This window comes from Heterodontus francisci, unplaced genomic scaffold (assembly GCF_036365525.1).
Source record: "Heterodontus francisci isolate sHetFra1 unplaced genomic scaffold, sHetFra1.hap1 HAP1_SCAFFOLD_51_2, whole genome shotgun sequence".
NCBI lineage: Eukaryota > Metazoa > Chordata > Chondrichthyes > Heterodontiformes > Heterodontidae > Heterodontus > Heterodontus francisci.
In genome coordinates this window covers 4,048,522-4,070,155 of record NW_027141369.1, presented here as the reverse complement: position 1 = coordinate 4,070,155, position 21,634 = coordinate 4,048,522, and the positions used below count along the sequence as shown (strand labels likewise).

The 21,634-nt window shown below is 46.5% G+C and overlaps 3 non-coding genes across 3 annotated transcripts; all 3 read left to right on the top strand.

Moving 5' to 3' along the window:
• Nucleotides 1-3,628: 3,628 nt before the first annotated feature.
• Nucleotides 3,629-3,717, top strand: trnar-ucg (transfer RNA arginine (anticodon UCG)). The gene is given in 2 exon segments: nt 3,629-3,665; nt 3,682-3,717. It is a non-coding gene; the product is annotated as a tRNA-Arg (tRNA).
• A 7,235-nt stretch (nt 3,718-10,952) lies between these two features.
• trnam-cau (transfer RNA methionine (anticodon CAU)) lies at nt 10,953-11,024 on the top strand. Its single transcript has one exon. It is a non-coding gene; the product is annotated as a tRNA-Met (tRNA).
• Nucleotides 11,025-21,322: 10,298 nt separating this feature from the next.
• trnam-cau (transfer RNA methionine (anticodon CAU)) lies at nt 21,323-21,394 on the top strand. The gene has a single exon. It is a non-coding gene; the product is annotated as a tRNA-Met (tRNA).
• The last annotated feature ends 240 nt before the right edge of the window (nt 21,395-21,634 follow it).

Below are 21,634 nucleotides of genomic sequence, written 5' to 3'. Positions count from 1 at the left end.
CCTGCGCTGTGGCGGTCACCCGAGCCATTTCCCGCTTTATCTGAAGATGCAAAATGGACAGGGTCCAGAGGGACACGATGTTCAAACCTCTGGATAAAGGCGAAAAAATGTACTCAACGTCGCCCTCAACCTGATGGCCGCCTTAGTATGTGGCTGCATCAAGCTGTGCATAGAGCCCCAGTATGCAAACACCAAGTGTCACGACGTGCTGAGGTTCAATCTGACCCCGGTGTTGCGAAGGATGGATCTGGTCACAGTGTCACGGAACGCTCCATCCAGTTGGACTGTGCGTTCGTGGAAATGTTTGTGTGGAAAAACACCTTTGACCACTAATCCATCAGGCAGTGGTCTGCACGGAATGTCCTCAAGTATATTTTTGGAAAAGAAAAGTCTGGAAGAGGAAAGACCGGCGGGAAAGCTCGGTCCAAGGCCAAGTCTCTCTCCTCCCGGGCTGGACTGCAGTTCCCGGTGGGCCGTGTACACAGGCTCCTGAGAAAGGGCAACTATGCTGAGCATGTGGGTGCCGGAGCCCCGGTCTATCTGGCTGCTGTGCTCGAGTATCTGACCGCTGAAATCCTCGAGTTGGCCAGTAACGCAGCCCAGGACAACAAGAAGACCGGCAACATCCTCAGACACCTACAGCTGGCTGTCCAGAATGACAAGGAGCTCACCAAGCTGCTGGGAGCGGTGACCATCACTCATGGCTGGGTGCTGCCTAATATCTAGGCCATGGTGCTACCCAAGAAAACCAGCGCTCCGGGCACCAAAACCAAGTCAATCTGCCAGGATTTTATCAAATACCCAAAGGTTCTTTTCAGAGCGACCCACAGTATCATTCTTGTAAATCTCCTCTGTACTCTCTACTCAGCAATTATGTCCTTTCTGTGATGTGATGACCAGAACTGTACGCAATACTCCAGCTGTGGCCAAACCACCGTTTTAAACAGTTCTCGCATTACATCCCTGCTTTTGTCGACCAAGAAAGGAAAGCATTCCATATGCCTTCTTCACCACTCTAGCTACCTATCCTGTCACTTTCAGGGACCTGTGGACATGCACTACAAAGTCTCTCACTTCGGCTACCCCTCTCAATATCTTCCCGTTTATTGTGTATTCCCTTACTTTGTTTGCAATCCCAAAATGCATTACCTCACACTTCTCCAGATTGATTTCCATTTGCCACTTTTCCGCCCACTCAACTAATCCATTCATATCATTCTTAAGTCGACAGCTATCCTCCTCACCATCAATTACACGGCCAATTTTTGTGTCATCAGCAAATTTCCCAATCATACCTCCCACATTTAATTCCAAATAATTAAAATATACCACAAACAGCAAGGGACCCAACACTGAGCCCTGTGGAATGCCACTAAAAACTGCTTTCCATTCGCAAAAACATCGTTGACTACTATCCTTTGTTTCCTGCCACTGAGTCAATTTTGGATCCAACCTGCCACATTCCCCTGTATCCCATGGGCTTTCATTTTACTGACCAGTCTGCCATGTGGGACCTTATCAAATGCCTTACTAAATTCCATGTAAACTACATCCACCGCACGATCCTCATCAATGCTCCTTGTTACTTCCTCAATAAACTCAATCAAGTTAGTCAGACATGACCTTCCCTTAACAAATCCATGCTGACTATCCCTGATTAATCCATGTCTTTCTAAGTGGTAGTTTATCCTGTCCCTCAGAATTGATTCTAATAATTTACCCACCACCGAGGTCAGACTGACCGGTCTATAACTATTTGGCCTATCCCTCACATCCTTTTAAAATAATAGTACAACGTTCGCAGACCTCCAATCCTCCGGCACCTCCCCCATATCCAGTGAGGATTTGAAGATGATCCTCAGCGCATCCACTATTTCCTCCCTGGCTTCCTTTCACAACCTCAGATGCAAACCATCTGGCCCTGGTGATTTATTCATTTTCAAGGATGTCAGACCCTCTAGTACTTCCACTCTCATTATGCTTATTGTATCTAATATTTCACACTCCTCTTCTTTTACTACAATGTCTGCATCATCCCTCTCCTTTGTGAAGGCAGAGACAAAAAACTCATTAAGAACCCAGCCCACATCTTCTGAATCCACACAGAAGTTCCCTTGTACATCTCTGATAGGTCATACCCTTTCCTTAGTTATCCTCTTGCTCTTAATGGACTGAGAAAACATCCTTGGGGTTTCCTTCAAGTAGTTGTATCCAGTCCACATCCACCAAATCACCTCTCAGTTTTGTAAAATTTGCCTTCCCCCAATTTCGAACTTTTACTTTTCGAGCTGCCCTGCCATTACTTAGCTTTACAAACTCATTATTGCTCGTGTAATAAGTGTAATAAGTAGAATAATTTACCAGTTACTCACCGATCAGCTTCTTCCCCTGTACCATGGAGGCTGAAAAGGCAGAAAAGAAAAGAGAGACCAAAGAGCACCTCTTTCCCCTAGTCAGTGAAGTCCCTCACACATCAACTCACAGCTTTACACTCTGTCCAAACAGCACTTTCTAATTAGTAATTATTAATAAATTACACTAACTAAAACATTAGTAAGCTGACCAATTACAAGGTCGCTATTTGAGGGTTTTTAAACAAAGAGCTTTTTTCCCTATCCCAACGGCTCTTTTCAGATCCACCCACAGTATCTAACAGGGCTGATTACTGTCTGAAGTCTGCTGTACCCACACCTCTGTCTATCCCTCTTCATCTGGAACAACCAGCGTCATCTTCCATTCCTTTCACCATCATGTGTTTAACTCGCTTCTCCTTATAGACAGTCAGATATCAATGTAATAATGAAATGATCTGTGTCAGTGCTGGCCATTTCCCTGTCCTGATTTCAGACCCCACTCTGGACACTTGTTTCTCATTCCAGGACCTTCTTGTATTAATATTCAGCACCACCTGTCAGTCAGAAACTTGTCTCAATGAACCGATCCTTTTACTGAACTTCCAACTGCTGCTGTCTATTTCTCGAGGGAAAGAGCAGCTCACTGTGGAAGGATGTGAGGGGAATGTAACCCGGCTGCTGGTGAGAAGGTCCCATCTTCTCAATTAAAAGCCTTTTATTTTACTACAGTGATTCCTAGATTCCCAGCTGGTCTGTTGAGGATTTTGTTTTCACAGAAATAACTTGTTAAATACAAATCTGATTCCAACACGTCAGTAGCAGGACAGAATGGGAACCTTTTAAAAGAATGAAGCAACTATTTCAGTGGCTTCTCACTGTCCCCCTGAAGCCTGTGTGAAGGGGAATTACCAATAGTCTGTAATTTATTACTTCCACACCGAGTTTGAGTTATTTGTCGCGTGAAAGATTGCTGAACGGAGTCTTTTACTGTCAGTTACGGATGAGAAGTTGACAAAAATTGGCAAAATAAAGCTGTTCATAAAATAGCACCAGCAATTTGAGTCGGTAAAAGCAAAATTGTGTTTTAAAAGTTTATTTAAACCGCTACGGGAAAATAGATTTTCATGTACTTTTCCAGTCGATCACTTCTTTTCCACAGTGAAATTGGCGGCTATCACAAATTCAAATATTCTGCCAGGTTGACAGGTTCAACCAATGATTTTTTGTATTTTGTGCTTCGAGGTTCTCTGATTGAATCATTCATGTAAGTTAATGGCTGTGTGGCCCAATGGATAAGGCGTCTGACTTCGGTATATTCTAAGACGTTATCAGAAGATTGCAGGTTCGAGTCCTGCCACGGTCATTTTGACCCGCAGGGATTTGGGGATTGAGTCGGGGACTGAACAGATTGGAAACCCGACATGGATTTAATGGGGCGAATGGCCTCCTCATGTGCTGTCACTGACTTTATGAGAAGAGGGTGACCAATCAGAAGTGGGCTGGGGTGACAGCGGGCTCAAACTGCAGGAATTCCAGGTCCCTGAATGACTGAGCTGAAACTGATCAGTTTCACTGCAGGAAACACCGTCTCGGGGGAAATAACATCACAAATAATTCCATTTGACTAATTATTCAATTATAAAACAATGGGCAGATGTGAAGGTGTGATGTTACTTTTCACTGTGAGGGGAGAATCCGCCATCTGGATAAATCAGTAACTTTATAACATCGTCTGTACGTTTGGTAAAGAAACAATGAAAACTCTCCCCATAACCCTGGTGTGGTGGAAAGGCTCAATTCAGAGATTGGAATATAACGAGAGCACAACATAAATCATTAACTGATATTTCCGGCATAAAACACACCCCAGCTCCCGTTCCCAGGTCACTGCTGTCCCTATGAGGCGGTGTGTGACTCTGAAAAGATACTTTGTTTTGTGTTTCTGCAGGAAAACCACAAAGATCCTCCCAGGCAGTGAAACTCATCTTCCCAGAAACTCCATAGCAGATTGAAACAGAAAACACAAAGACAGTGAGAAAGTTCCAGAGAGTTACTGAGCATTAAAACCAATGAAATAAATCAATTCTAGAGAGATGTTGGTGCAGTTTTTTCAGAGAGATTGTGGGTGGCTCTTAAAAGAGCCGTTGTGTTTCGAGTGTTTTCACTACATGGTGGAGTTTTCCTTGGAGTTGATGTACTTGGTCACTCACTTTGTCCCTTCTCATATTCCGAGCGCTTTGTTGGGTGGAAATATTTATTCAGGCAGTTTCAACAGCTCAGAGCCGACATTGAGTCAGAAACCAGAAATGGGAGTACGGGACACAGACAAGGAATTTACGCTGGACCTTTAGAAATCTCACTGGTTATAGGCCTCAGTTAGAGCGTTGTGTCTAATTCCATGCTCCACACTTTAGCAGGAATGTCAAGGCCTTAGAGAGGGTGCAGAGGAGATTTACTAGAATGTATCAGAGATGCAGGAATTCAGCTAATGTGGAAAGAATAGGGGTCTGGGGTGTGTGAAGCTGGGGTCATTCTTCTTAGAGCAGAATGGCAGTTAATAGTTGTGTTCAACATTGTGAAGAGTTTTTAGAAGAATAAAGAAGTTTAACTGCAATTAGACAGAGCCTTGGTGAGATCACACATTATGGGCGGCACAGTGGCGCAGTGGTTAGCACCGCAGCCTCACAGCTCCAGCAACCCGGGTTCAATTCTGGGTATTGCTTAGGTGGAGTTTGCAAGTTCTCCCTGTGTCTGTGTGGGTTTTCTCCAGGTGCTCCGGTTTCTTCCCACAAGCCAAAAGACTTGTTGGTAGGTAAATTGGCCATGATAAATTGTCCCTGGTTTAGATAGGTGGGAGGGAAATATAGGGTCGGTGGGGATGTGGTAGGAATATGGGATTAGTGCAGGATTAGTATAAATGGGTGGTTGTTGGTCGGCACAGACTCAGTGGGCCGAAGGGCCTTTTTCAGTGCTGTATCTCTCTGTGACTCTCGAGATGTGGATGCTCAATCATTGGGTATATCCAAGAGAGAGATCGATAGGTTTTTGGATACTAAGGGAATCAAGGGATCTGTGCTAGTGTGGGAAGATGGAGTTGATGTAGGAGATCAGCTGTGATCTTATTGAATGGCAGAGCTATTTCGATGGGCCGAATGGCCCACTCCTATTTTTTATGTAAAGTTCCATTCCTCTCAGGGAATATTTTATTTTCAAAAAGAGAAATACTGCACACACTGGAAATCTGAATAATAACAGAAGATTCTGGAAACACTCAGCAGTTCCAGCAGTATCTGTGGAGAGAGGAAGGTAGGAGCAATGTTTCAGGTATATAGAAGGGTCACAGAACTGGACCATTAACCCGAGCTTCTCTTCTCCACAGTTGTTTCCGGACTGGCTGAGTGTTTTCAGTATTTTAGGCTTTTTCTTTCTGTATTTCATCCATTTCCCATTTGACTATTTGCTGTGAAACTTTCAGCGTTGTGCTCAATTCTTTGTGTCGTTGTGTTTCCTTTATTTGAAGTAATGTAAATAGTATCCTGAAATGAATTTGCCAAATGGTTGGGCAAATTGTTCCAACCAGTTTTTGAGCAAGTTCTCCACATGCACCGTGAAGGATTCCTTCACATTTGCGAAGACCATACAGGACTTGCCTATCGATAGCAATGCCGTGTCCCTGTGTCATTTGACATTGCTAGCCTATTCACCAACGTACCACTTCAGGAAGCCATAGATATTTGCACTGCAGTGCTATATCATGGCGATCTAGACCCGTCACCATTGTGTGAATCAGTATTCATTGAACTTATGAACTCGGCAACTTGCACAGTTGGGTTCAGTTTTTTTGACACCATGTATCGCTGGTGTTGCCATGGGATCCCCTCTAGGCCCAGCTCTCACAAACATCTTTGTTGGATTCCATGACAAACCTGTTTTTAAGGGAATGACACCTAACCTCCTACCTCTTGCATATTTCCAATATGTAGATGATACGTTTGCTATATTTGAATCCGCAGCTGCATGAAATAATTTCCTTGCACGTCTTCATGGGCTCCATCCTACACTCAAATTCACCTTTGGAATGGAGCTGTCAAATGAGCTCCCTTTCCTTGATGTACTAGTTGAGAAATCTGCTAAGGGGTTTTCTACCACGGTCTACCGCAAACATACCTTCACTGGTCAATACACGCGTTGGGATTATTACAGTTCCACGCGCTATAAGATTGGTCTTATCGACAACCTCATAAATAGGGCTGAGCCATTTGCTCACCAAGCAAGCTTGATGCTGAAATAGGGCGAATCAAAGACATCCTGCATTACAATGGCTACACTGATCAGATCATTTCTCACTGTATATCACACAAACTTATAAATGGGCTGAAGGACATCATTTTGAGCCCTGAAAAGTGCCCAGTCTCCCTCAAATTACCCTGGAAGGGTAATATATCCCCAGTATTTGAGTAACAGGTGAAGCGAGCTGTTTCCTACTGTTCCTATGCAGGAGCAACAAGTGTGGTGTTCACCACTAACAGGATGCTGCTGTCAAGCAAAAGAGACGTCCTGCCTATCACACAAATAAGTAACGTGATATATGAATTTCAATACCATTGTGATGCTAGGTTTCTAGACCGTACATCCCAAAACTGGTGGATTGTATCAAATAACATGTCCCTTCCGCTGTTCGCAATGGGCCCTACCCAACCAACCCGTGCTTGCAAAACTCAAAACACAGTATCCAACATGAGATGTGATTCCACAATAGGACAACATTTGCTAAATAATTCTCAGTGTGCTTAGAATTACACTGACAACCGATTTAAGACTGTCAGTGGGGCTCGCAGTGTGGTGCACTGGTGTGTACTGTAAGCTACATATATTAATACACAGGGCCCTGTTCTTTGCAGACAGAAAGAACATGCACACACATTGTGCCAGTTTCAGCTAAACAAAATAAGTGACAGCCATTCACTGGCTCATTCCAAAGGGCAATGCCTTGACCAATCAGAGTCAAGCTGCCTGGTTTAAATTTCAAACAAAGCTGGGCAGTTATCTGTCAGTTACCATAAACTGATGCATTCTGAATGGCAATGCCTCGACCAATCAGAGCTCACTTGCCAACCAATCAGCACTCTCTTCTCAGACAGAAGAAAGTTGTTGTTTTCCTTTAAATTGGTATTCTTGTGGATTGCCCTGCTGAGTGCAAGACGAAAACAACTGGCTACCAAAGTCTGGACAACATGTCACTATTTTCTCGAAATGATTACTTTTATTTTCAATACAAAAATATAAAGCAATATGAGTGTAACATTTACAGACAAATTCTATTACCTCAAATTGCCTGATTCTTTCACACTGACAGACTATGTGAACTACTGTCCCGATTTTGCAGTTCTCACTTCCAGTTAGCAAATGTCAACAATCTGTGATACAGTGCAGTTTACAGACCAGACCGTCAATCACAACATGCAATAATTGTTCAGCTTCTGTTGGACTGGTGGGATTTAGAAATACTAGGAATTGAGATGAGCTGTTATTGTATTTAATTATTTCTTTCATGGGATGTGGACGTCGCCAGCCAGGCCAGCATTTATTGTCCATCCCTAATTGCCCATGAGAAGGTGGTGGTGAGCTTCCTTCTTGAACCACTGCAGTCCATGTGGGGTAGGTACACTCACAGTGCTATTAGGAAGGGAGTTCCAGGATTTTGACCCAGCGACAGTGAAGGAATGGCGATCTAGTTCCAAGTCAGGATGATGTGTAGCTTGGAGGAGAACTTTCAGGTGGCGGTGTTCCCATGCATCTGCTGCCCTTGTCCTTCTAGGCAATAGAGGATGCAGGTTTGGAAGGTGCTGCCTGAGTAGCCTTGGTGCATTGTTGCAGTGCATCTTGTCGATGGTACACACTACTGCCACTGTACGTCAGTGGTGAAGGGAGTGAATGTTGTGGACGGGGTGCCAATCAAGCGTGTTGCTTTTTCCTGGATGGTGTCGTGCTTCTTGAATGTTGTTGGAGCTGCACCCATCCGGGCAAGTGGATAGTATTCCATCACACTCCAGACTTGTGCCTTGTAAATGGTGGACAGGCTTGGGGAGTCAGGAGGTGAGTTACTCACCGCATGATTCCTACCCTCTGACCAGCTCATGTAGTCACACTATTTATAAGGCTCCTCCAGTTCAGTTTCTGGTCAATGGGAACCCCCAGGAAGTTGATAGTGGGGGATTCAGCGATCGTAATGCCGTTGAATGTCAATGGAAGATCGTTAGATTCTCTCTTGTTCGAGATGGTCATTGCCTGGCACTTGTGTGGCGCGAATGTTACTTGCCACTTATCAGCCCAAGCCTGGATATTGTCCAGGTCTTGCTGCATTTCTACATGGACTGCTTCAGTATCTGAGGAGTCGCGAATGGTGCTAAATTTTGCAATAATCAGTGAACATCCCCATTTCTGACCTTATGATTGAAGGAAGGTCACTGATGAAGTAGTGAAGAAGGTTGGGCCGAGGATACTACCCTGAGGAACTCCAGCTGTAATGTCCTGGAGCTGAGATGATTGACCTCCAACAATCACAACCATTTTCCTTTGTGCTAGGTGCAATTCCAACCAGTGGAGAGTTTTCCTCTTGATTCCCATTGACTCCAGTTTTACTCTGGCTCCTTGATGCCATATTCAGTCAAATGCTACCTTGCTGTCAAGGGCAGACACTCTCACCTCACCTCTTGAGTTCAGCTCTTTTGTCCTTGTTTGAACCAAGGCTGTCATGAGGTCAGGAGCTGAATGGCCCTGGCGGAACCCAACTGAGCATCACTGAACAGGTTATTGTGAAGCAAGTGCCCCGTCGATGACATCTTCCATCACTATACTGATGATTGAGAGTAGACTGATGAGGCAGCAATTGGCTGGGTTGGATTTGTCCCGCTATTTGTGTTCAGGACATACCTGGGCAATTTTCCACATTGCCGGGTAGATGCCAGTGTTGTAGCTGTACTGGAACAGCTTGGCTAGGGGCGCGGCAAGTTCTGGAGCACAGGTCTTCAGTACTATTGCCGGAATATTGTCAGGGCCCGTAGCCTTTGCTGTATCCAGTGCCTTCAGTCGTTTCTTGATATCACGTGGAGTGAATCGAATTGGCTGAAGACTGGCATCTGTGATGCTGGGGACTTCAGAAGGAGGCCGAGATGGATCATCAACCCGGCACTTCTGGCTGCAGATTGTTTCAAATTCTTCATCCTTGTCTTTTGCACTGATGTGCTGGGCTCCCCCATCATTGAGGTTGGGGATATTTGTGGAGCCACCTCCTCCTGTTGGTTGTTTAATTGTCCACCACCATTCATCATTGGATGTGGCAGGGTGTAGATCTGATCCGTTGGTTGTGGGATCACTTAGCCCTGTCTATTACATGCTGCTTCTGATGTTTGGCATGAAAGTAGTCCTGGGCTGTAGCTTCATCAGGCTGATGCCTCATTTCAAGGTATGCCTGGTGCTGCTCCTGGCATGCCCTCCTGCACTCTTCATTGAATAAGGGTTGGTCCCCAGCTTGTTGGTAATGTTAGAGTGGGGGAATATGCCGGGCCATGAGGTTATAGAATGTGGTTGACTACAATTCTGCTGCTGCTAATGGTCCACAGCAACTCATGGATGCCCAGTTATACATTGCTAGATCTGTTCAAAATCTATCCCATTTAGCACAGTGGTAGTGGCACACAACACGATAGAGGGTATCCTCAATGTTAAGACGGGACATCATCTCCACAAGGACTGTGCAGTGGTCACTCCCACCAATACTGTCATGGACTGATGCATCTGCGGCAGGCAGATTGGTGAGGATGACGTCAAGTATGTTTTTCCCTCTTGTTAGTTCCCTCACCACCTACTGCAGACCCAATCGAGCAGCTATGTCCGTTAGCACTGGGCCAGCATGGTCAGTAGTGGTGCTACCGAGCCACTCATGGTGATGGACATTGAAACCCCCCAGCCAGACTACATTCTAGACCCTTGCCACCCTCAGAGCTCCCTCCAAGTGGTGTTCATCAGTCTCTCGCTGTCTCTTATAATAAAAACAAGAAATGCTGGAACCACTCAGCAGGTCTGGCAGCATCTGTGGAAAGAGAAACAGAGTTAACGTTTCGGGTCAGTGACCCTTCATCGTTCCGATGAAGGGTCACTGACACGAAACGTTAACTCTTCGTTCCGATGAAGGGTCACTGACCCGAAACGTTAACTCTGCTTCTCTTTCCACAGATGCTGCCAGACCTGCTGAGTGGTTCCAGCATTTCTTGTTTTCATTTCAGATTTCCAGCATCCGCAGTATTTTGCTTTTATCTCGCTGTCTCTTGCTGGTTTGCTCAGTACCTTTCTCTGTCTGTTCCTTTCTGGGTCCTGATAATATCTTCCTGGTTTTCTGTGTGTCTTTCTCTGCCTGCCTCATTGTCGGTGCTGTTACTCAGTGTCCTTGTGTCATTGTGCAGTGAGGGTGAGTCCGTCAGCACGTGTGTTGCTGAGTCTGGGATTCTTGAGAAATCCGACTCCAATCCTATTTTGATAAAAACATTGGGGAAATGAACATATTTCACTAACGGGCAGCTGAAATTGAAAGCAGCAGCTAGCAGAGTGGCGCAGCGGAAGCGTGCTGGGCCCATAACCCAGAGGTCGATGGATCGAAACCATTCTCTGCTATTTATGCTTGGTAATAATGCAAACAGTTCACTTTCAAAACATCAAGTATTTCCCCATAATAACAAGATGCTTCCAAAGGCACTTTATTGCAATCAGCTTTTTCCTTCCAGTGAACACATCAATCAGCAACAAATCACTTTTGCTCACACGAACACAAGCTGCAAACACGGACCAGCCAAGTCTCTCCCACTTTGTCAACCCCTTCCTGCAGAGCCACCTCTCCACCACCAGATGGTGATGTTGGCCACAATAAAACCAGGACAAATGGTCACAGTGAGGAGACGGTCAGCAACAGAAAATAAAACAATAACAGGGAAAACCTTTACACAACAACAGGGTACATCTTTACACAACAGAAAACATATTTACACAACAGGAAATACCTTTAGATAACAGGGAGAACACAATCATACAAATGCCTTGTTTCTCCATCTCAGTCTCGTTGTCTCTCTCTCTGTCCCTCACTTTTGCTTCCTTACAGTCTATAGGTTTTCTGTGTGTTTTACTCTCTGTCCCGTTGTCAATGGTGTTACTCAGCATCCTTGTAACATTGTGTAGCCAGGCTGAGCCTCCCAACACCTGTGTTGCTGTAATGAAAACAGAAAATGCTGGAAATGCTCAGTTGGTCTGGCAGCATCTGTGCAGAAAGAAACAGTTAACAGTTCAGGTCTGTTTCCTGAGCTCACATTAACTTTGTTCTCTCTCCACAGATGCTGCCAGACCTGCTGAGTATTTCAAGCATTTCTTGTTTTCATTATGGCACAGAGTTCCCTTTTCAAACTGACTGAATTAACCACAATAATGTACTCTGAGATTCAAGTTAAATATCAGCCCAATATTTATACACATTATGAGTTTATAAGTTTCAGTATTAATTCCCATAGTGCATCCTGACATATACATTAGATATAACATAACATAAGAACAGAAGAAATAGGAGCAGGAGTAGGTCATTCGGCCCCTCAAGCCTGCCCTGCCATTCAGTAAGATCATGTCTGATCTGCCCCAGACCTCAACTCCTCTTTACATAAAAGCAAAATACTGCGGATGCTGGAAATCTGAAACAAAAACAAGAAATGCTGGATTCACTCAGCAGGTCTGGCAGCATCTGTGGAAAGAGAAGCAGAGTTAACGTTTCGGGTCAGTGACCCTTCTTCGGAACTGACAAATATTAGAAAAGTCACAGATTATAAACAAGTGAGGTGGGGGTTGGGCAAGAGATAACAAAGGAGAAGGTGCAGATTGGACCAGGCCACATAGCTGACCAAAAGGTCACAGAGCAAAGGCAAACAATATGTTAATGGTGTTTTGAAAGACAAAGCATTAGTACAGATTAGGTGTGAATATACTGAATATAGAACATCAGCAAGTGCAAACCTGAAGAAAAACAACCTGAAAAAAACAGTGGGTAAGCAAACTGAACAAACTAAGATGAAATGAAATAAATGCAAAAAATGTAAAAAGGAATGCAAAAAAAGGAAGAAAAAATAACTAAAAATGACTAAAAATGAAAGTAAAGTGGGGGGCTGTCATGCTCTGAAATTATTGAACTCAATGTTCAGTCCGGCAGGCTGTAGTGTGCCTAATCGGTAGATGAGATGCTGTTCCTCGAGCTTGCGTTGATGTTCACTGGAACACTGCAGCAATCCCAGGACAGAGATGTGAGTATGAGAGCAGGGGGGAGTGTTGAAATGGCAAGCAACCGGAAGCTCAGGGTCCTGCTTGCGGACTGAGCGGAGATGTTCCGCAAAGCGGTCACCCAGTCTGCGCTTGGTCTCCCCAATGTAGAGGAGACCACACTGTGAGCAGCGAATACAGTATACTACATTGAAAGAAGTACAAGTAAATCGCTGCTTCACCTGAAAGGAGTGTTTGGGGCCTGGGATAGTGAGGAGAGAGGAGGTAAATGGGCAGGTATTACACCTCCTGCGATTGCAAGGGAAGGTGCCCTGGGACGGGGACGAGGTGGTGGGGGTAATGGAGGAGTGGACCAGGGTGTCGCGGAGGGAACGATCCCTTCGGAATGCTGACAGGGGAAGGGAGGGGAAGATGCGACTGGTAGTGGCATCACGCTGGAGGTGGCGAAAATGGCGGAGGATGATCCTTTGGATATGGAGGCTGGTGGGATGAAAAGTGAGGACAAGGGGAACCCTGTCACGGTTCTGGGAGGGAGGGGAAGGGGTGAGGGTAGAGGTGCGGGGAATGGGTCGGACACGGTTGAGGGCCCTGTCAACCACAGTGGGGGGAAATCCTCGGTTGAGGAAAAAGGAGGTCATATCAGAAGCACCGTCATGGAAGGTAGCATCATCAGAGCAGATGCGTCGGAGACGGAGAAACTGGGAGAATGGAATGGAGTCCTTACAGGAGGTAGGGTGTGAAGAAGTGTAGTCGAGGTAGCTGTGGGAGTCAGTGGGCTTATAATGGATATTGGTAGACAACCTATCCCCAGAGATGGAGACAGAGAAGTCGAGGAAGGGAAGGGAAGTGTCAGAGATGGACCATGTAAAGGTGAGAGAAGGGTGGAAATTGGAAGCAAAGTTGATAAAGTTTTCCAGTTCGGGGCGGGAGCAGGAAACGGCACCGATACAGTCATCAATGTACCGAAAAAAGAGTTGGGGGAGGGGGCCTAAGTAGGACTGGAACAAAGAATGCTCGACATATCCCACAAAAAGACAGGCATAACTAGGACCCATGCGGGTACCCACAGCGACACCTTTTACTTGAAGGAAGTGCGTGGAGTTGAAGGAGAAGTTGTTCAATGTGAGAACAAGTTCAGCCAGGCGGAGGAGGGTGGTGGTGGATGGGGACTGGTTGGGCCACTGTTCCAGGAAGAAGCGGAGAGCCCTCAAACCATCCTGGTGGGGGATGGAGGTGTAGAGCGATTGGACGTCCATAGTGAAGAGGAGGCGGTTGGGACCAGGAAACTGGAAATTGTCAAAATGACGTAGGGCGTCAGAAGAGTCACGGATGTAGGTGGGAAGAGACTGCACCAGCGGAGAAAAGATAGAGTCTAGATAGGAAGAAATAAGTTCAGTTGGGCAGGAGCAGGCTGACACAATGGGTCTGCCGGGACAGTCCCGTTTGTGGATTTTGGGAAGGAGATAGAAGCGGGCTGTCCGGGGTTGCGGGACTATGAGGTTGGAAGCTGTAGAGGGAAGATCTCCAGAGGAGATGAGGTCAGTGACAGTCCTTTGGACGGTGGCTTGATGTTCGGTGGTGGGGTCATGGTCCAGAGGGAGGTAGGAAGAGCTGTCTGTGAGTTGGCGTTGAGCTTCTGCAAGGTAGAGGTCGGTACGCCATACAACAACAGCACCACCCTTGTCTGCAGGTTTGATGACCATGTCGGGGTTAGACCTGAGAGAACGGAGTGCCTCAAGTTCAGAGGGGGACAGGTTAGAGTGAGTGAGGGGGGCAGAGAAATTGAGACGACCAATGTCTCGCCGACAGTTTTCAATGAAGAGATCAAGAGCGGGTAAGAGGCCAGGGTGAGGGGTCCAGGTAGAGGGAGAATACTGGAGGCGGGTGAATGGGTCTGCTGGTCGGGGGGAGGACTCCTGGTCAAAGAAGTGAGCCCGGAGGCGGAGGCGACGGAAGAAGAGCTCAACGTCATGCCGAGCGCGAAATTCATTGAGGTGGGGGCGTAAGGGGATAAAACTGAGTCCTTTGCTGAGTACAGAACGCTCAGCATCAGAGAGGGGGAGGTCAGAGGGTATAGTGAATACACGGCAAGGGGTCAGATCAGAAGGGGTGGGGTCAGAGGGAAGTGAAGCGGAAGGAGGATCTGGAGGGGCATTAGTCCCCATCAGCTGCTGGAGCTTGCGTTCCTTAACACCTGAAAGGAAGAAAAAAAGTTTTTTGTTAATGCGTCGGATGAGACGTAAGATGAGATGAAACTGCGGAGTAGAACAGATTTGAGATATGGTGAGACGGTGCTGCTGGAGAGAGAGGTCCAGTGTGTGCATATGGCGGCGCATAGCACTGAGTGTAGATCTCAGGATGCGGCGAGAGTAGCAGTCCGAGGAACGTTGTATTTCTCGGAGATACCTGTGATCCTGGGTGGTTTCAAAGCATGATGGGTGAAACTGCAGTTGGAATCCACGTGGAATCAGTCGGAGCCGGAGACAGTCACTGAGGAAGGAGATGTGGCTGTGAAAACGAATTTTGGTAGATACCTTATCAAACACCAGGAGGGAAATAGAAAGCAATGAAGGTGAACAAGGTAAAAGAGACAAACGAAAATCCCGTCGGAGAGAAGAGCAGAACTTCTTCAAGGTAGGCATTCCTGGAAGAGAAGTGGCAGTGAATTTAACACTAAAATAAAAGCAAAATACTGCGGATGCTGGAAATCTGAAACAAAAACAAGAAATGCTGGATTCACTCAGCAGGTCTGGCAGCATCTGTGGAAAGAGAAACAGAGTTAACGTTTCGGGTCAGTGACCCTTCTTCGGAACTGACAAATATTAGAAAAGTCACAGATTATAAACAAGTGAGGTGGGGGTTGGGCAAGAGATAACAAAGGAGAAGGTGCAGATTGGACCAGGCCACATAGCTGACCAAAAGGTCACAGAGCAAAAGCAAACAATATGTTAATGGTGTTTTGAAAGACAAAGCATTAGTACAGATTAGGTGTGAATATACTGAATATAGAACATCAGCAAGTGCAAACCTGAAGAAAAACAACCTGAAAAAAACAGTGGGTAAGCAAACTGAACAAACTAAGATGAAATGAAATAAATGCAAAAAATGTAAAAAGGAATGCAAAAAAAGGAAGAAAAAATAACTAAAAATGACTAAAAATGAAAGTAAAGTGGGGGGCTGTCATGCTCTGAAATTATTGAACTCAATGTTCAGTCCGGCAGGCTGTAGTGTGCCTAATCGGTAGATGAGATGCTGTTCCTCGAGCTTGCGTTGATGTTCACTGGAACACTGCAGCAATCCCAGGACAGAGATGTGAGTATGAGAGCAGGGGGGAGTGTTGAAATGGCAAGCAACCGGAAGCTCAGGGTCCTGCTTGCGGACTGAGCGGAGATGTTCCGCAAAGCGGTCACCCAGTCTGCGCTTGGTCTCCCCAATGTAGAGGAGACCACACTGTGAGCAGCGAATACAGTATACTACATTGAAAGAAGTACAAGTAAATCGCTGCTTCACCTGAAAGGAGTGTTTGGGGCCTGGGATAGTGAGGAGAGAGGAGGTAAATGGGCAGGTATTACACCTCCTGCGATTGCAAGGGAAGGTGCCCTGGGACGGGGACGAGGTGGTGGGGGTAATGGAGGAGTGGACCAGGGTGTCGCGGAGGGAACGATCCCTTCGGAATGCTGACAGGGGAAGGGAGGGGAAGATGCGACTGGTAGTGGCATCACGCTGGAGGTGGCGAAAATGGCGGAGGATGATCCTTTGGATATGGAGGCTGGTGGGATGAAAAGTGAGGACAAGGGGAACCCTGTCACGGTTCTGGGAGGGAGGGGAAGGGGTGAGGGTAGAGGTGCGGGGAATGGGTCGGACACGGTTGAGGGCCCTGTCAACCACAGTGGGGGGAAATCCTCGGTTGAGGAAAAAGGAGGTCATATCAGAAGCACCGTCATGGAAGGTAGCATCATCAGAGCAGATGCGTCGGAGACGGAGAAACTGGGAGAATGGAATGGAGTCCTTACAGGAGGTAGGGTGTGAAGAAGTGTAGTCGAGGTAGCTGTGGGAGTCAGTGGGCTTATAATGGATATTGGTAGACAACCTATCCCCAGAGATGGAGACAGAGAAGTCGAGGAAGGGAAGGGAAGTGTCAGAGATGGACCATGTAAAGGTGAGAGAAGGGTGGAAATTGGAAGCAAAGTTGATAAAGTTTTCCAGTTCGGGGCGGGAGCAGGAAACGGCACCGATACAGTCATCAATGTACCGAAAAAAGAGTTGGGGGAGGGGGCCTAAGTAGGACTGGAACAAAGAATGCTCGACATATCCCACAAAAAGACAGGCATAACTAGGACCCATGCGGGTACCCACAGCGACACCTTTTACTTGAAGGAAGTGCGTGGAGTTGAAGGAGATGTTGTTCAATGTGAGAACAAGTTCAGCCAGGCGGAGGAGGGTGGTGGTGGATGGGGACTGGTTGGGCCACTGTTCCAGGAAGAAGCGGAGAGCCCTCAAACCATCCTGGTGGGGGATGGAGGTGTAGAGCGATTGGACGTCCATAGTGAAGAGGAGGCGGTTGGGACCAGGAAACTGGAAATTGTCAAAATGACGTAGGGCGTCAGAAGAGTCACGGATGTAGGTGGGAAGAGACTGCACCAGCGGAGAAAAGATAGAGTCTAGATAGGAAGAAATAAGTTCAGTTGGGCAGGAGCAGGCTGACACAATGGGTCTGCCGGGACAGTCCCGTTTGTGGATTTTGGGAAGGAGATAGAAGCGGGCTGTCCGGGGTTGCGGGACTATGAGGTTGGAAGCTGTAGAGGGAAGATCTCCAGAGGAGATGAGGTCAGTGACAGTCCTTTGGACGGTGGCTTGATGTTCGGTGGTGGGGTCATGGTCCAGAGGGAGGTAGGAAGAGCTGTCTGTGAGTTGGCGTTGAGCTTCTGCAAGGTAGAGGTCGGTACGCCATACAACAACAGCACCACCCTTGTCTGCAGGTTTGATGACCATGTCGGGGTTAGACCTGAGAGAACGGAGTGCCTCAAGTTCAGAGGGGGACAGGTTAGAGTGAGTGAGGGGGGCAGAGAAATTGAGACGACCAATGTCTCGCCGACAGTTTTCAATGAAGAGATCAAGAGCGGGTAAGAGGCCAGGGTGAGGGGTCCAGGTAGAGGGAGAATACTGGAGGCGGGTGAATGGGTCTGCTGGTCGGGGGGAGGACTCCTGGTCAAAGAAGTGAGCCCGGAGGCGGAGGCGACGGAAGAAGAGCTCAACGTCATGCCGAGCGCGAAATTCATTGAGGTGGGGGCGTAAGGGGATAAAACTGAGTCCTTTGCTGAGTACAGAACGCTCAGCATCAGAGAGGGGGAGGTCAGAGGGTATAGTGAATACACGGCAAGGGGTCAGATCAGAAGGGGTGGGGTCAGAGGGAAGTGAAGCGGAAGGAGGATCTGGAGGGGCATTAGTCCCCATCAGCTGCTGGAGCTTGCGTTCCTTAACACCTGAAAGGAAGAAAAAAAGTTTTTTGTTAATGCGTCGGATGAGACGTAAGATGAGATGAAACTGCGGAGTAGAACAGATTTGAGATATGGTGAGACGGTGCTGCTGGAGAGAGAGGTCCAGTGTGTGCATATGGCGGCGCATAGCACTGAGTGTAGATCTCAGGATGCGGCGAGAGTAGCAGTCCGAGGAACGTTGTATTTCTCGGAGATACCTGTGATCCTGGGTGGTTTCAAAGCATGATGGGTGAAACTGCAGTTGGAATCCACGTGGAATCAGTCGGAGCCGGAGACAGTCACTGAGGAAGGAGATGTGGCTGTGAAAACGAATTTTGGTAGATACCTTATCAAACACCAGGAGGGAAATAGAAAGCAATGAAGGTGAACAAGGTAAAAGAGACAAACGAAAATCCCGTCGGAGAGAAGAGCAGAACTTCTTCAAGGTAGGCATTCCTGGAAGAGAAGTGGCAGTGAATTTAACACTAAAATAAAAGCAAAATACTGCGGATGCTGGAAATCTGAAACAAAAACAAGAAATGCTGGATTCACTCAGCAGGTCTGGCAGCATCTGTGGAAAGAGAAACAGAGTTAACGTTTCGGGTCAGTGACCCTTCTTCGGAACTGACAAATATTAGAAAAGTCACAGATTATAAACAAGTGAGGTGGGGGTTGGGCAAGAGATAACAAAGGAGAAGGTGCAGATTGGACCAGGCCACATAGCTGACCAAAAGGTCACAGAGCAAAAGCAAACAATATGTTAATGGTGTTTTGAAAGACAAAGCATTAGTACAGATTAGGTGTGAATATACTGAATATAGAACATCAGCAAGTGCAAACCTGAAGAAAAACAACCTGAAAAAAACAGTGGGTAAGCAAACTGAACAAACTAAGATGAAATGAAATAAATGCAAAAAATGTAAAAAGGAATGCAAAAAAAGGAAGAAAAAATAACTAAAAATGACTAAAAATGAAAGTAAAGTGGGGGGCTGTCATGCTCTGAAATTATTGAACTCAATGTTCAGTCCGGCAGGCTGTAGTGTGCCTAATCGGTAGATGAGATGCTGTTCCTCGAGCTTGCGTTGATGTTCACTGGAACACTGCAGCAATCCCAGGACAGAGATGTGAGCATGAGAGCAGGGGGGAGTGTTGAAATGGCAAGCAACCGGAAGCTCAGGGTCCTGCTTGCGGACTGAGCGGAGATGTTCCGCAAAGCGGTCACCCAGTCTGCGCTTGGTCTCCCCAATGTAGAGGAGACCACACTGTGAGCAGCGAATACAGTATACTACATTGAAAGAAGTACAAGTAAATCGCTGCTTCACCTGAAAGGAGTGTTTGGGGCCTGGGATAGTGAGGAGAGAGGAGGTAAATGGGCAGGTATTACACCTCCTGCGATTGCAAGGGAAGGTGCCCTGGGACGGGGACGAGGTGGTGGGGGTAATGGAGGAGTGGACCAGGGTGTCGCGGAGGGAACGATCCCTTCGGAATGCTGACAGGGGAAGGGAGGGGAAGATGCGGCTGGTAGTGGCATCACGCTGGAGGTGGCGAAAATGGCGGAGGATGATCCTTTGGATATGGAGGCTGGTGGGATGAAAAGTGAGGACAAGGGGAACCCTGTCACGGTTCTGGGAGGGAGGGGAAGGGGTGAGGGTAGAGGTGTGGGGAATGGGTCGGACACGGTTGAGGGCCCTGTCAACCACAGTGGGGGGAAATCCTCGGTTGAGGAAAAAGGAGGTCATATCAGAAGCACCGTCATGGAAGGTAGCATCATCAGAGCAGATGCGTCGGAGACGGAGAACCCTCTTTCATGCCAGCTCTTCATAGCCCTCAACTCTCCAATATTTCAAAAATCTATTTACATCCTCTTTAAATACTTTCAGTGATTTAGCCTCCAATACTGTCTGGGGTAGAGAATTCCAGACATTCACTCCCATCTGAGAGAAGAAATTCCTTTGCATCTCAGTTTAAATGAGTGTCCCCTTATTCTGTAACTATGTAGCCTAGTTTGAGATTCCCCACTAGTGGAAACATTTTCTCAACATCTACCCTGTTAATAAAAACAAGAAATGCTGGAAATACTCAGCAGGTCTGGCAGCATCTGTGAAGAGAGAAGCAGAGTTAATGTTTCAGGTCAGAGACCCTTCTTCACCCTGTTAAGCCCCCTCAGAATCTTGTACGTTTCAAAAAGATCACCCCTCATTCTTCTAAACACGAATGAATAACCTGTTTAGCCGTTCTTGATAATTCAACCCCTTCATCTCAGGAATCAGCTGAGTGAATCGCTTTTGAACTCCTCCAATGCCAGTACATCCTTTCTTAAGTCTAAATCTCAAGTGTGATATCAGATTGAGAGAATCTGAAAGATAGTATAACCTGAGATACAAACTGAGAATTCAGTTTAAAACTCCCCCGGATTGTGAAACTAAAAGATACAATAGCAATTTAATTTGTATAGACTGTGCGTTGGATCACATTCCAGCCCTCATACAGTATCAGACTGGATGATACTGTAGCAATTCCATTAGTGCAGACTCAGCTCTACATTACAGAGCAGGGAACATATTTAAACAACCGGGAACACTTTTACACAAGATGGATCATATTTACACAACTGAGAAGACCTTTACCCAACAGGGAACCATTTTACACAATAACAGAGAACATCTTTACACAACAGCGAATACAGTAACACAACAGAGAACATATTACACAGCAGGAAATATCTTTAAAAGAACACAGGGAACATCTTTACACAACAGAGAACACAATTACATAAATCATGAGTCTTTCGCTGTCTCTTGCTGGTTTGCTCAGTTCCTTTTTCTGTCTGTTCCCTTCTGGGTCCTGATAATCTCTTCCTGGTTTTCTGTGTGTCTTTCTCTGTCTGTTCCCTTCTGGGTCCTGATAATCTCTTCCTGGTTTTCTGTGTGTCTTTCTCTGTCTGTTCCTTTCTGGGTCCTGATGATCTCTTCCTGGTTTTCTGTCTGTCTTTCTCTGCCTGCCTCATTGTCGGTGCTGTTACTCAGTGTCCTTGTGTCATTGTGCAGTGAGGGTGAGTCTGTCAGCACGTGTGTTGCTGAGTCCGGGATTCTTGAGAAATCCGACCACAAACCTATTTTGATAAAAACATTGGGGAAATGAACATATTTCACTAACAGGCAGCTAAAATTTGCAATAGTAGTTAGCAGAGTGGCGCAGCGGAAGCGTGCTGGGCCCATAACCCAGAGGTCGATGGATCGAAACCATTCTCTGCTATTTATGTTTGGACGGAAGACAAACAGTTCACTTTCAAATCATCAAGTGTTTCCCCAAAAAAGCAAGACGCGCTCGATTGCAATCAGCTTTTTCCTTCCAGTGAACACATCAATCAGCAACAAATCACTTTTGCTCACACGAACACAAACTGCAAACACGGACCAGCCGAGTCTCTCCGACTTTGTCAACCCCTTCCTGCAGAGCCTCCTCTCCACCACCAGATGTTGATGTTGGCCACAA